This window comes from Rhyacophila brunnea, unplaced genomic scaffold (assembly GCF_057557595.1).
Source record: "Rhyacophila brunnea isolate RB1 unplaced genomic scaffold, BYU_Rbru_1.0 scaffold_23, whole genome shotgun sequence".
Lineage (NCBI taxonomy): Eukaryota > Metazoa > Arthropoda > Insecta > Trichoptera > Rhyacophilidae > Rhyacophila > Rhyacophila brunnea.
Window position 1 is genome coordinate 22,735,163 of NW_028232893.1, and position 16,136 is coordinate 22,751,298.

Genomic DNA, 16,136 nt, shown 5'->3' on the forward strand with positions numbered 1-16,136 from the left:
AAATGTTGAAGTTCTCAATCGAATGCGGAAGGACCGAGAAGTTCTACGTAGTATCAAAACCAGGAAACTACAGTACCTCGGCCACATTATGAGAGGACAAAAGTACACTATTCCCCAACTTGTCATTCAAGGAAAGATCAATGGTAAGCGTAGCAGAGGACGGCGCCGCATTTCGTGGCCTAAGAACCTCCGTGATTGGTACGAGTGCAGCTCCACTTAACTGTTCCGGGTAGCAGACGACAAAGATAAGATCGCCTTGATGGTGGCCGACCTCAGCTTGGGGATGGCACAATAAGAAGAAGAATAAAAAAAATATAACATTCTTAAATATTTTGAATTACTCATACTTACATACTACGAAGGTGCTTATATCTCTTTAAAACAATCCTTAACTGCTGGTTTATTCATCGCTTCCGTGCGACTTTCTTTTTAGATAATATTAGAGTAAACCACTAAAATCTTTTCGTTTTGATAAATTTGGTGTCTTTCACCCTGGGATTCTTTGAAATACTGCTTGTTTTTTTACCCTTTGTGATATCTTTTATAAATCTAAAACAATATAAAAACTGAAATAATCTTTTGAAAGCAGCAACTAATAATTCCCGTTTTAAAATTAAATCAATCCGTTTTTCAGAAAATTACGTATACAATTCAAAATGGCAGCCGCAAAATAAATAACATTATCATAAACAATTCCATCGATAATCTATTCATGTAATGTATGTATGCAATAATAGAATACAGTGTACACAACATCGGGAATATATATTTTTTCAAATGGCCACATTGTTATTTAAGCAATGTACATAACTGGTTCGAATTGAAAATAATAAAACATGACGTAACAAAATAAAAGAACTTAGATACAGTGAACTTTATACCGTGTTTTCATGTGGCGATTTTTGTCGTTCAACATACATAATTTTGAAAACACTTAGGTACTAAAAAAATCTTTTTTTTTAAATATGACGCCCGACTGGACTTGAATCTGTAACCACTGGATTCGCGCCAAAGTGCTTTATTAATTATTATAAATACGACAAAATGAACTAGTAGTTCTTAAATTGCTGGCTATCGTTTTTGTCGTTTTAAATCAAGGGATCAAAAATTAATAATTGCTAACCGACGTCCGGGATCACTCCAAATTTTAGTTATAACGTACTTGCACTTGCTAATAATTGATTAAACTATTTCTTTTTTTCAATGAATAATATAATTCACAATATTGAAAATGTAATATTTTTTATATTGAATATAGGTACCTACATAATTATTGTCAATTGATAAGTGGAAACTACATTTCAACAAAGTTGAATTGAATGAAGTTAGGGTCTTTGCTATCTTAATCGTTCAAAATTAGAGTTAACTGGTTACCTGGACAAGTAATCATGGTTATAACAACTCTCATCGGCATGTCAAACTTGTTTGTTTCACTTGACGCCATCTTAATTACTATCGTGTATTAGTGACGCTTGTACCGGACCATTGCCCACTGAAGAAGGAAGCCGATACATTACACGACTGGTCCTACTTTTAACCCCTCCCGTTGTCTATGGATGACCTGTCATCGTCTATAGAGTGCTCATACTGACGCGTCAGTCGTGTTCACTTATCGGAGTATTCTTAGTTTCAGATTATTTTATCGTATCTTGGAGACCTTGGATTTCATCTGATTTTGGTTATGTGTTATTAATAATCGGAAGTGACGATCAAAGTAAGTAAATTTCTTCTGTGTATAATAATATCATAATAAAATATACTAGGACGTTTGTCAATGTGACAGTCGATTCTAAACGACAAAAACTAATAACTTATTTTATACTCTTCAGTCATTATAGAATACCAAACTCTGCTTGCAAGTACGTTATCAATAAATAGTATGGCAGTTAGTAGACCACTCGTTGCTTCTGCAAAAAGTTATGCTCAGGCTTTTTTAATCTAAAGATGGCGGTGGTTTAACTCAAACGGAATATTCCTTTCGATTTATTATTCAATATACAGTTGAACGACAAAAATCGCAACGTGAGAATGCGGTAGTACCTACATAATATTCTTCTTCATTGACACTACAGCCCAAATTAAGTTTTGGTCTCAGCAATCCTCTATTTCTATGATACGTCCTGGTCTTCCGCTGTTACCCTCCTTCCATCGAGTAGTAACAGTTTCGAATCCCTCCCAATATTATCTTGGTCTCTTTGCCACTTTTCAGGAGTCGCTCATCAATTGTATCACTTGGTGGTATTTTTAAAACGTTTGTAGTGTCATTGAATTAATAGTCACAGAAAAAAAACAATATCTTGCATATTAGTTCATTGATATAGGCAGCATTGTTTATATCCGCCAACTTTGACAGTTTTCTTTATTTATATTATTTTGGACGCTTAGAACTTATGACATACCTACGCAATTGTATGTATATTTAAATTTAAACAATACGCTTAATAATTAGGCTTTGGTGTATTTTGTTGCCGTTCTGTAGAATATAGTGTTAAAACGGTAAGTGATTTTATAGTGCAGTCATAGCCCACATTAAATAAAATTACTAAGTATTATTCAAGTGCAAAGAATCTAATAGCGAAAGGCTGACAATTATACCTCTTTAAATCTTTTAAAACCTCCATAATTTGCTCCGTTCAGAAGCGAACGTGGTAATTTTCTTATTTTTATAATTCCAATTTTTTAATTCCGATACAATTCAAATAACAATTTTACTTTCTAATTATCAATATAATTTATAACAGGAATGGGACAACCGGGCGCCAAGACAATTGGGCGCCGCACTATCCAATGAAATAAATATACGTTCGTTACGATTTTATACAGAAAGTAGACGAGGAATTTGTATCAGTTCCATCCTACTACTTAGTGGTTTTAATTCATTTTGCTCGTAAGATTATGTTTTTTATTGCGGATTGAAAATTATCATGCCTTAGACTTTATTTACATACTAATAAAAGAACTCTCTTTTCGATGGAACTTAAACATAATATGCACAATTAAATCATTATTTACGTATGTATATTTAAATTCTCTTCTTCTTCTTCGATGGCACTACATCTCAAGTCGAGCCCTGGCCTCCTCCACCGTCGTTCTCCAGCCGGAACGGTCCTCCGCACGTATTTTCCAGTTCCTGATTTTTAACAGCTTGTTGGCATCTTTTGTAATGTTATCACCCCATCGTGTGCGTGGCTTTCCCACTGGCCTTTTCCCCCCTGGGTTTCCTTCGAAGATCTTCTTCGGTATCCGTGACTCAGGCATGCGCTGGATATGGCCTGCCCAGTTTAGCCTCTGGAGTTTTATGAAGGTGGAGAGTTTTGAATCTTGGTATAAACGGTATAGTTCCGTGTTGTACCTAATTCTCCACTCCCCACCATCATTCATGGGTCCGTATATCCGCCTCAGGATCTTTCTCTCAAAGCAGTCCACCATTTCAGCTGCTTTCATATTTAGCGTCCATGACTCGCACCCGTATGCAACGACTGTGCATATGACGGTTTTATAGAGCCGGGTCGGGGTTTTCTGTGGATTCTGGATTTGAATATGGGCTGCAATGAGAAGTGAGATTTATTTGCAGCGGTTATTCGGGCTTTATTTCTTCCAGTTCCTCGTTCTCTTTTGTAATATAGGAATATTTAAATTCTCACCAAGTATTGAATAATAATATAATAATTTAAATATTGATTATAATATTAAATATATATTTAAAAAGTACCTGTAATTCACGAACATCCATTTTCGAATTTCATTTGACTGCGTGGCGTCCATTTGTCCCGGCGCCGAATCTTCTTAGACCCAATATAACAACGTCGATTCGTAACAAATTCAACTTTCTTTATTTCTTTTAGCAATTTAATAATTTGTGGAATTGACTGTTTGTGTAAACCTAAAATTGTATTCTGTGGTTTTTCACTAATGCTGTCGACAAAATAGTGCGATGTTTGCTGCAAATGAATCCGCAGTGTGAAACAAATTAATAGAAACGCTAATTCATGAGTTCCTTTTTTAGCTTCTTTTTCATTATGTAATAGCATTTAGGATATATCGTCGGTGTTTTGTAAAAAGGGCGAATCAACCATTTTGGCGAAATCGAGTTTTTAATGAAAATACAAAATGTACCCCACTAGCTTTGTTGTGTAAAAACGGCGAATTTTTATCTCTACAGAAAAGTACTTAAAAACGATAATCGACTAAAATTAAATTAATTAAAATTACGAAATAAAAAGCAAATGTGACATATTAGGCCATTTAAAATATTATATAATAATACCTATTATAATGACAGTATTTTTTCTAAGCTTTATTATAAACTTGTTACATATTTGTAATCATCTACAGGTAAAAAACAAATAAATGTCAAAAGTTAAAAACTCTCCTCCTGTAAAGTAGTATTTTGGTTGATTCGCCCTTTTTACAAAACACCGACGATATAAATCTAGTAGGTACCTACCTATATAAGATTTTCCTCAACGTATTTGAACAAAACAAAATCGTCCGTATTTTGGTTTTACGCTTCATTATTCAAAATTCGAACATGAAAAAAGTGGCGGTCGTATTTTGAATCAAAATATTTACATATATTCACCAACAAAAAATTTACATTGAGAGCCAGGCGCGGGATACATAATTTAACATTAGATTAACATCGATTTAAAGTACAGTACTAGCATCAAATCTTTCTTATAACCAACGAATTCAGGGTACAACATCAAAAATTACAACCTAAATTGGACATAGTTATGCAGAAAGTAGCCAGTCCACAAAAAATAAAAAAATCAAATCTTTCTTATAACCAACGAATTCAGGGTACAACATCAAAAATTACAACCTAAATTGGACATAGTTATGCAGAAAGTAGCCAGTCCACAAAAAATAAAAATAAATGAGATACGATATAGATCAGATCCGAGAAGGTTTTCTCTACGTTCTGCTGAAAATAGCCAAGCCGCAAAAAAAATATTCTTGAAATAAAATACTATTAACAATTTTACATTTTGCATTTTACATACATTTTTAATCATCATGTTGTTGCTAAAGTGCCATTATCTCAGCTCGACATTATTGTAGACTGGCTACATTCTGCATAACTATGTTCAATTTACGTTTAATTTCTGTATCGTCAGCTCACACACCCAGAGATTTAAACTAATAGGTATACATTTATAATGTATACGTATTCTTTTTAACACTACAGCAGGCCTTGAACCCCAATGACAGTAGTGTAATTAGTAATAAAAGTAAGACAATCACATGGCAGAAAACCCACAGAAAGCGGCGTTGGTTATGTATATAATTTGGTTTTTGAGGCATTTCTCAACACACATACAAAGGAGACGCTCACTGAACTGCCTATTTAAGTAACAAATTGGTGAAATATTTGCCTTTCTATATGTTTATATCTGCGAATCGATTGGTGAGGGTTTTAGATCGATAGCACTAAGCTATAAATATAAATAGGCGGGTGACGTGAGTGACGCCGCTCAACCAAACCTCTGGCGGTGTAAATTGAGCCACCCACACACCCCTGTTCGAGTGATCGTACGGGAATGTGACAACTGGACGCCAGGCCAATTGGACGCCGCACTGTCGTAGACACGTATACAGAACGTAGACGAGGAATTTTAATCAGTTTCTATCTATTAATTAGTAGTTTTAATTCATTTTACTCTTAATATATTTTTTTTTATTGCGGATTGAGAATTACCATGCCTAAGGCTTTATATAAAATAAAAAAACTCTTTTTTCGTTGGAACTTAAACATATGCACGATTAAATCATTATTTACGTGTGCATATTTAAATTCTCACCAACTATTAAATCATAATATTATAATAATTTAAATATAAATAGTAATATTAAATATATTTATTAAAAGTACCTATAAATACCGAACGTCCATTTAATTTCGAATTGCGTAGCGTCCAGTTGTACCGGCGCCAAATCGTCCTAGAGCCGATCGTACCCCTCTTGAAATTGACGAACGCGGCACCGCTTTCTGCATCCTGTCTGCCTTGGTGATCTATTACAGTATTATTTAAAGTAATTTAAAGTTTGAAAAAAAAATTAATTAGTGCTTTACAATTATTAGAAATTGTATTTTACCACGTTTTTCTTAGCTCGTATTCTTGTTTGTCCGGTGGTTGTTTATCCAGTACAAATCTTTCAATCGATGTTTAACTAACTTCCCGACTAGCTAGACATTTGAAACTTTTAGAATATATCAGAACACGATGCCAACGCATTCTTTTAATATTTTTAGCCATTTTTAAGTAGAATTGAATTCATTTTCAGTTAATTCAGTTTTGTATGAAAAATTATTTCGGAAGAAATCCGTAATCCAATCCACTATTGTTGCTAAGGGGGTGGTCCTGGCAACTAAATTATTAATATATACGTGCGTTACTATGGAAATCAAAATAACATTTCAGTATTCTATATTGGTTTGTTTGTTGCAAAATAGCAAAAAAATGATTTGTTGAAAATTGCCTTATTTGTCCTAAATTATTAATACATAGAATTGTCAAGTTTATATGATTTAACAGAAAATTTAAAAACGTGGTATATAAAAAATTATTTTTATCTTGTAATTATTTCTATTTATTTCTATTCTTATTATATTACATAATTGATGTGTTGAAAGTAGTAAAGTTTTTCAAGCGTATTTTTTTGTGAAAAGGATTTCTCGGTGTCTGATGTTATACAGTTCACAATACGCGTTGCTTGATATTCATTCCCAACAATTTACATCAAGGAATTGTGTAACCGCCTTGAACAAATTATGCATCTTTTTATTGTAAGACATTAAAGTTAATTTGTTTACGTAAGAATACGCAATTCCAACTACGAGATATCCCTGTTTCTAAGAAAAATATATACTCACTTATAAAACGGTTGTTTTGAACTATTGCCAGAATTATTTTTTTTAACTAAAACTTTCTTAACCGTGGTAGCATGAAACACAATATGAGAGAAGGCGATTTTCTAGATTTAAAACACAAAAATAATTACTTATATTATTACGTTGCATTATGCCACTACTTTATTTGGTACAGTTCGGTTATGAGCAGGGCTCGAAATGGACCGGAACGCGCCGGAGCGCCGTTCCTGTTCGTGAAATCGGTAAAATTATCGCTACGTCTCGTGGAATAAATAATTTGACCGTCTGAGCTGGATAGGCCATATAATAGAAAATTTAACACACTTATTTTTATGAAAAAAAAAAACATATACTTTGATAACTTTACTATGTAAAAATCTTCAGAAAACTGTCGAGCGCTCCGGTTCGTAAATTTTTCCATTTCGAGCGCTGGTTATGAGGAATACAGCGGCAAACACATTTTTAAAATACCCGATATACTGGATTATTTGTTAGTTTAACCTAACCAAACCTAACCTAACCTAACCCAACCTAACATAACCTAATCTAACCCAAACTAACAAATAATCTAGTATATCGGGTATTTTCAAAATGTGTTTTCCGCTGTATTCCTCATAACCGAACTGTACCCTTTATTTGATTGTTTTACATTCTCACTTCGGTGTATTTTGCAGTAGCGAAGGGTGGAGGTAAGCTGTTAAAATCCGCCATTAATAGTGCACATAAATAATTTTTGTTAGTCATACTCGTAAGTATTTGTTTTTATTGAACTAAGCTACGACAATTTACAGATGATATTGTTTAGTTTTTAAAATCAATTAAACCCTGTATAAACCAAACCATAATATTTTTGGTATATTCTGGATGATACGACAATGGTGTGCACACTTTTTCATTCATACTTATTTATTTTCGTTGGATTAAGAATACATAATAATACACATATTGGGGGTTCATTTTGATAAATTCTTTAAGTCCTGCCTAAACCAAACTATTATAGATAAAAAATATTATTCTATCGATAAAATATCCAAAGTTATGTATGATTTAATTGCATAATTTCAGATATTTTATAGATAGATGAGTATTTTTTGACTATTATTTATTAAGGCTTGGTTTCGCAGGGTATACCTAATTGAAATTTAAAAAAACTAATCAACACCGTCTTAACAGCCTGCCTCCACTCTTCGCCACTAGTATTTTCACATACTACAGAATTAGTGACGGTCCGTGAGGGTACGCATGTCATGCACTGCTTAGAAACAGCAGGCAGAAAAATATGCGAAGGCAAAAGAATAACACTAGAATAACAATTTAGAAAAGATTGCGTAGAACCAATGACGTCTCGCGGGTGTGGGCAAGTCGTGCGTTGTATATGGGCGGTACATTATAAATGGCGGCGAATGAAAATCGAATACAAATATTACAACTTGTGAGAGCAATAGAAGTTTTCAAAGTTTAATGTGCACTATATATTATATCCGTGCTACCCGTGCTCACGTATGGCTGCGAGACGTGGACCCTCAACACGAGAGATGTCCAAAGCCTAAGAGTCACACAGCGAGGCATGGAGAGGTGCATGTTGGGCATCACGCGAAAGGACCGTAAGAGAAACGAATGGGTTAGAAAGCAGACAAGAGTGCGCGATGTAATAGACGTTGCCAAACAGCTGAAATGGAGATGGGCGGGGCACATTGCTCGCCGAAAGGACGGCCTCTGGACAAATGCCGTCATCCAATGGTACACAAGGGGTACGAAACGGCCACAGGGTCGCCCTAAAAGCCGCTGGATTGACGAACTGGTAAAGTTCGGCGGAAATACGTGGCAGCGAACGACACAGGAGTTGGAGAAAGCTTGGGGAGGCCTTCATCCAGCAGTGGATTGACCCCGGCTGATGATGATGATATATTATATTATATCAAATATTAACAGCTTACAGCGCAGGTTGAGCAAATGGCTAATCTGTTAATACAACCTCGACTCTGTGAAGGCCCATACGATTCTCTTAGGATAGAACATGGCTTTTAAAAAATACAAAATAACGCAGTTTGGAAATTTTTTCCTTATTACAATACAGATGGACAATTTTTCCGTCACTTTCATTTGTGTCTGTTTATTATGAAATAATAAATATTTACAAGATAAAAAGAACTTTTTATATACTTACAACGCTTTTAAATTTTCTGTTGAATCATTGAAAACTTGACAATTCTATGTATTAATAATTTAGGACAAATAAGGCAATTGTCAACAAATCATTTTTTTACTATCTTGCAACATACAAACAAATATAGAATACTAAAATGTAATTTTGATTTCCATAGTAACGCACGCATATATTAATAATTTAGTTGCTAGGACCACCCCTTTAGCAACCGATAATAGTGTATTGGATTACGGATTTCTTCCGAAATAACTTTTCATTCAAAACAGAATTAACTGAAAATGAATTCAATTCTACTTAAAGATGGCTAAAAGTATTAAAAGAATGCGTTGGCATCGTGTTCTGATATATTCTAAAAGTTTCAAATGTCTAGCTAGTCGGGAAGTTAGTTAAACATCGATTGAAAAATGTGTACTGGATAAACAACCACCGGACAAACAAGAAAAACGTGGTAAAATATACGAATCGATTCTGGAAGAATAAAATGATGTAGTCATTTTATTTTGTACATACCCTTTCGATATAATTATTCTTTTGTGGGTCTCGTTATTAAGGGTGTAGACCGCCGTGTTTAGGGATGGCCAAGAGATGTAGATGGAGAGTCGTCAGGAGGAGAGATGCGAAGATGTGGTGGTGGTTGCTCCGATGGATGGAGGAGCGAGTTTTATTTGCGGGTCTAGGACAATTTGGCACCGGGACAACTGGTCGCCACGCAATTCGAAATTAAATAAACGTTAGGTACTTTTAAAAAGAATATTTAATATTATTATTTATATTTAAATTATTATTTATTATGATTTAATAGTTGGTGAGAATTTAAATATCCACACCTAAATAATGATGTAATTGTGCATAATATGTTTAAATTCCAACGAAAAAAGAGTTTTGTAGCGCGGGACCTCTCGCTCGCACCGTATACTTTCTCCCTCGCACCGCTGCCGTCGCCTACAGTCCACGCGGGCGCTTCCCATCGAGGCGTTCCCTACCTGCGCGCGCCGGCGTCTCGGCTGGACGGCGAGGAAAGGGTCGCCCGGATGGGAATATAAGGCGATACGCGGCATAGAATCATCAGTTAACCTTGGGCCAGCTTGGCCTTGACTCAGCATAGTAGTCTTACTTGGTTCTGAAAAAGATATACACGGCTTTCCGTAAACTCTATCAGACAACAGTGAGCTATTCTTGCTAAACCCTGCTCAAACACAGTAGTCTTGCTTACACTGAAAATGGTATATGCGGCTTCCCGTAACCCTATCAGTGTACAGTGAGCTATTGTGGTGAGCCAGGCACGAGATCAGGTTTCGTTATAGTTTCGCCTTCAACAACACAACGAACCCCTCATAATATTTATTAAGGAAGTACCTACTTGTACCCTTATAGTTTTTTATTTTATAAAAAGTCTTAGGCATGGTAATTCTCAATTCGTAATATAAAAAAAACATTATATTAAGAGTAAAATGAATTAAAACTACTAAGTAGTAGATTTACTGATTAAAATTTCTCGTCTACGTTCTGTATACGTGTCCACGACAATTATCCTGGAGTCCAGTTGTCCCATTCCCTTATTTCCAGAGTAAACAGTCGGTACAAGAGTATGTTACAAGAGCGTTATGTTACAATACGTATGACACTGTTCCGAGGTCCGAGCTCAGTGGTATATAATGCTGTGCGGGGTAACTTACACGAAGCTTACTGATCGGACGGAGATTATGATTGATACTAATATGTATTTAGACTGACTAACTCATCAACTATGGACCCATGCATGTATATTCGGTAAATTGCGAGTCATTGTAGATGAAGTTTGCAATTGAAAAATCTGCTGGCCTCTGCATTATTGCACTTCGAACGTTTCGATCCCATCTAATTCTTACACTGTCGAAATAATGCTGACAAGGCCCGAAGTCATTGACCACTATAATTCAAAAACAGTAACAGTGCATATTATAATGTTTGAGACTTTCATGGTTGTTTTTTATCGTAATAGATTCTTGGGGGTTTCCACCGCGTATACTTCTTCCTTCTTTCCTCCACGTTTCGGGCTCGTTGCAGAGGCCATTATCAAGATATATGTGTTATGACGAAGAATAGTGTATGTGTATGAATGCAAACGTCGCTAAAAGAATCTATTACATACTGTAATGCTGTGAAAATACGTCGTATCTAAATCAAAAACTCTTACATATCCTACCTTGTAAGCAGAGTGGAGGTAATCGATTATTTTCACTGAAAAAAGCGAGTTTTCGCGATGGAGAGTTGAAATGAAAGCGGTTTCCCATTTCCTTTTTACAATTCTAGAATATTCTCATAGCCGAGTGTAGTTTTCCCTATTCTATTACCGTGAGTTTTTTTTCTCCTAAAGCCTCGATGACATTGACCTACTTTACAAGCTGCTTGGCAAATTTACAATCTGCTTGTAAACTCACCCAGTGTCATCATCGAACAAGCTAAGAAGCAGATTATAAACAATCTACCGAGAAAAGTTAAAAACCGGTCAACTTTACACGCTACACGCTGGCGTGTGGGCCTACCTCGTCTGCGCAGTAGAGCGACATTCCGGTAAAAAAACTACTCAATACGTCCTGTCAAAATAGTACCAAAAATGACGGTTTTAACTTGCTAGTTTGTTGGCTTCTGAACGAGTGGAAAGTTTTGTGTGTCATCATCACAATCGCATTAACTGACTCGCCCGCTTTTAAATTCGCCAACACGCAGCTTGTAAAGTAGCTCAATGTCGTTGAGGCTTTACTAAATATTATTGGAAATAATATCTAACAGTCTTTTAGGTACAATAACATATTGGTCTATAAAAGTTGAGAACAATTATATAACAGATATTTACAAGTGGAGTGTAGGTACCTCATAGACTACATAATTTTAATACGTACGTACTAATTAGCTGTAGGGGTCATCACTGTGGGAGTGATGGTGTGGTGGGTGAGGAAGTCGTCAGAAAGAGAGATGAGAAGTCGAGATTTGGTGGTTGCTCCGATGGATGGAGGAGCGAGTTTTATTTGCAGCGTAAACAGTCGGTACAACAGTATGTTACAGTTGTTAGGTTACAATACTTATGATACTGTTTCGAGGTCCGATCTCGGTAGGATGAGATGTTATGCGGAGCGATATAGAGACTGAGATTCTAACAGGCCGGGAACTTATATTCGAGTGACATATCCGATGAATTATGATCCGCTATATATTGATGTACTCACAATCAAAATAATATCTTGAAAAGAATATTTGGGAAATAATTATTGCCATTGAGTGAGCTACTATATGGAGTTTTCGTCATTGCATATAGCTGACTATGTGGAGAAATGGATATCGCGGTAACAATCTGCAGTAAGCTATTTACTGAGTTTACAATAATTGGATATTCCAAGAAATGGATAGATATTATTAGAGAATTTGTAATTTCGGTAATATATTTAATATCGCCGATCAACATTCTGACACGGATTGAGTTGTTTACCACCATAGTGATAATATTCTACGGTACTGCACTATTACTATCGTAATAGATTATTGGGTTTCCATCCCGTGTACTTCTTCCTTTTTTCCTCGACGTTTCTGGCTCGTTGCAGAGGCCATTATCAAAAGATAATATTGTATTGTACTGTATGGTGTATGAATGTAGACTCCACTCTAAGTATACAAAAAAGAGATCCGTTTAGCTGAGAGCAAACGTTGCTCAGAGTAAAAATGATTATAATGTTCTGTGTCAGTTGCATGACCCCCACATCCTGAACCGGCCCCCAGGCTAGGTCGGGCCCCCCTACCCATCTCTAAGGATAAATTCAGTGTGATTCTCTACAGAAGCGTTTTCCAAATGGTGTACGCAGTAAATTTAATGTGTATATTTAGTGTTTTATTGTATATTTTAATACATTCATTTGAATTATGGAGTTGTCAAGTATCGATACCTACACAATTGAAAACTTTTTTTTACTATTAAAGCTCATTTGTGATGTGTATTTATCTCACTTCTCTGGTCGACTCGCCTCGCTGGGCCCCCAGGCTAGAAGCCTGTCAGCCTCCTCCCTTTGTGGGGGCCATGGTCAGTAGTTGTAATGACCACAAGTTGATCGTCCGTTGGTCAGTAACATAGCATAGACCAGGGTTTCCCAAACTTTTTCTGCAATGGACCACTTCGCAAACCCGGAAATTTTAACGGAACACTTAGCTTATTTTTTAGATTGATTCCTACTAATTAAAATTTAAAAAAATAATGTTATTAAAATACACAATTAACAATTAATGGTAATAGTCACGAAGTATAATAGCGCCACAGGCGACTTTTTTTAACTATTAAAGCAAATTTTTGTGTATTTAGTGTATTTATCTTACTTATCTGATCAACCCGCCACACCGGCCCCACCCAGAGCCCGTGCCCCCAGGCTAAAGCCCTGTCAGCCCCCCTTGTTTGGGCCATGAAAACAATAATAGCTTGTTTTGAAAAATTGGGGTACTCTTCTGACAAACTTGCCCAGAAATCATTTAACGGCTGATCTTCAAATCAATAAGATTTTCATAGTCACTTGCGCTTAAGCCGACTGGTTTAGCTGTCACGGAAAATGGATTCCGAATCGTCCTTACTAGTTTTCAGAAAATATTGCAAAAGTGTATAAAACCTTTCCAGATTGTCGCGGAACACCTCAGGTTCCTCGTTCAGGTTCGGCAGAACACTGGTGTTCCGCGGAACATAGTTTGGGAAACCCTGGCAAATCGGACAACATATTGTCATAGAACTTTTAACTTGAAATGGAGCGCCTGCATGAAAGCAGTCTGAAGACAGAAACAAGCCAAAGCGTTCTCAGTAAATGCGAGAATTTTTGTTCTTCGTGAAACTAATGACCTAATCAGTTAGAACGAAACATGAAATGTAATTGGCGGGAAGACTTATATTCAAAATTAAGTGATTTATTTTCCATGACTACTACCTACTATAGTCATGTATACAGTAAAGTTTGTGTACGTAAAACGTCCACTCAGGGATGACTGTTGGTACAGAGTTGTTTGCTCTGCGTTAGCGCCATCTGCCGCGAAAGAATCGCCAAGAGCGCCCCGCTTTTAAAACTTATCCCATTTCAAACGAAATCTGTTTGTTTGGCGCCTGATTGGTAAACTTTCAAAAGCTCTCGGCTCAAAAGTAGGTACATATCCACTCACTAGAGATAATTTGACTCACGTGGAAATATAATAGTATAATATTATACCTAAATATATTTAATAAACTATATCTTTTATTACATTTTATAACTTTCTAAAGAACTACATTTTGATAATCTATTTCAATAAGGAAACAACTCAAAATTTCAAGATTTTGAGTTAATTGTGCCATTCGATGTATAATTAATGTCTTCTCTTTATAATTCAGTAAAAAAATAGTCAAAAATTTCTTCACTGTGTCATAAAATTGAATAACACTTTCTGAGATTAATCATTAAATTATGTGGTTTCTTTGGTTCGGTGGGGGATAGGTAATGCAGATGAAAGATGGTAGTACTTATATGGGATGATGAAGGAGGCGAGAATTTGTTTACTGATTCAAATAACTACAAGGGTACAATCGATGCAATATAATAAATAGGTATAACGGCAATTCGGTGCGATGTGTCTTTCACGGAAACTTATAATCGAGTGAGATCTCCAATCGATTCTGACTCGATATTTATACATATTTACACTATGAAATAATATGTTGAAATTATTATGAAATAAAATTACGTGACATTACAAAATCATATTATATATAGTTACTGACCGATTAGTTTAATTAATTAGTTACTAAAATTCCTGGGTTAATTCCTTATTGAACTGTAAATTTTCATTGTGTATTGCTGAATTTCACTAAACTAAATATAAAAAAAACATACATTTTCCTCGAAATTAAGGCTTTAAAATTAAAATATATATACTTTAATATTCTTAGATGCGTATTATTATTTAAAATGAAGTTATCAGAAAAATGTAGAAAATTGCAGATTTTGCGATAAATGCATAGATACACACCAGTGACGAAGGGTAGGTGTTAAGATCAGACATAATTATAGTGCACACTAATAATAAGAGCAGAATGCAGAAATATTTGTCATAACTAAAATTTCCTTAGCAGAAAACACTATGCAGAAACATTGTCCTTAGTTAAGATCATGTTGTCTATGGTTCACCTCGTTCGTTTTTTCTATTGAAAATAATACCATATTTAAAAATTCTCTTTCCTATGGTTTAGGTAAATTATTTTATAATTGTTAAACGATGACAAAAATATGACAACTGCACTTTATAAATGCAATAACTATAAATACATATTAATATTTAATTATAATACTCTGTTTCCGTTATACGCCATTATACGTGATTCCACAGGCACCGCAAGATATTTTTTTAACATGGTAACACTAGCGTCAAGTGTCATTCTATTATCTGACATCTTGTATTTCTGCGGGATGGCGTATAAAAAGTAAAATAATATTCTGCAAGTACATGTCAAACGAATTAACACTATCAATGGACTGTTTTATGGACACGCGAATTTATTTTGACAGCAGCTGTCAGTGGTAAATGGTAATACAGAAGGGGGCGTGTTCATAACAAAAGTAGTCTATGGTTAAAGATTCCTTAACTCTTTACTCAGTACCTATAGTCTATAGCAGGGAGGGGCAAACTGCGGCCCGCGGGCCGCATGTGGCCCGCCGGGTATTTTTTTGCGGCCCGATATCATTAATTGTACTTCTGATAACGAATAACTTTTTTATATATTTTTAGAAAATATTGACAATAGATTAAAATTTGTTTAGGAATAGTACGCGATCCATTTTCAATAGATATTGATAGTGTTGTACCAACACAGCTACAACTTGAGATTATTGATCTGCAGTGTGACACTGATTTAAGAGAATTGCATCGTTGTGAAGAAATATTCAAATTATACAATGCCCTCAAATCAGACAAATTCGACCGTATTCGAACGTAAAAATTACAAGCAGTTTTGAGAATATCAACTACAAAATTAACACCTGAATTTTAAAAAATGCACAACAGTTTCATTCTTCTCATTATTTTTTTTGTAATGTTTATTTTTCGTGATAATAAATAGTG

The 16,136-nt window shown here is 35.2% G+C and overlaps 1 protein-coding gene across 1 annotated transcript in view; it reads left to right on the forward strand.

Annotated features, from left to right (window-relative positions):
• Positions 1-16,136, forward strand: part of LOC147069729 (uncharacterized) — a 325,303-nt gene that overhangs the window by 208,674 nt on the left and 100,493 nt on the right. The window lies entirely within an intron of this gene.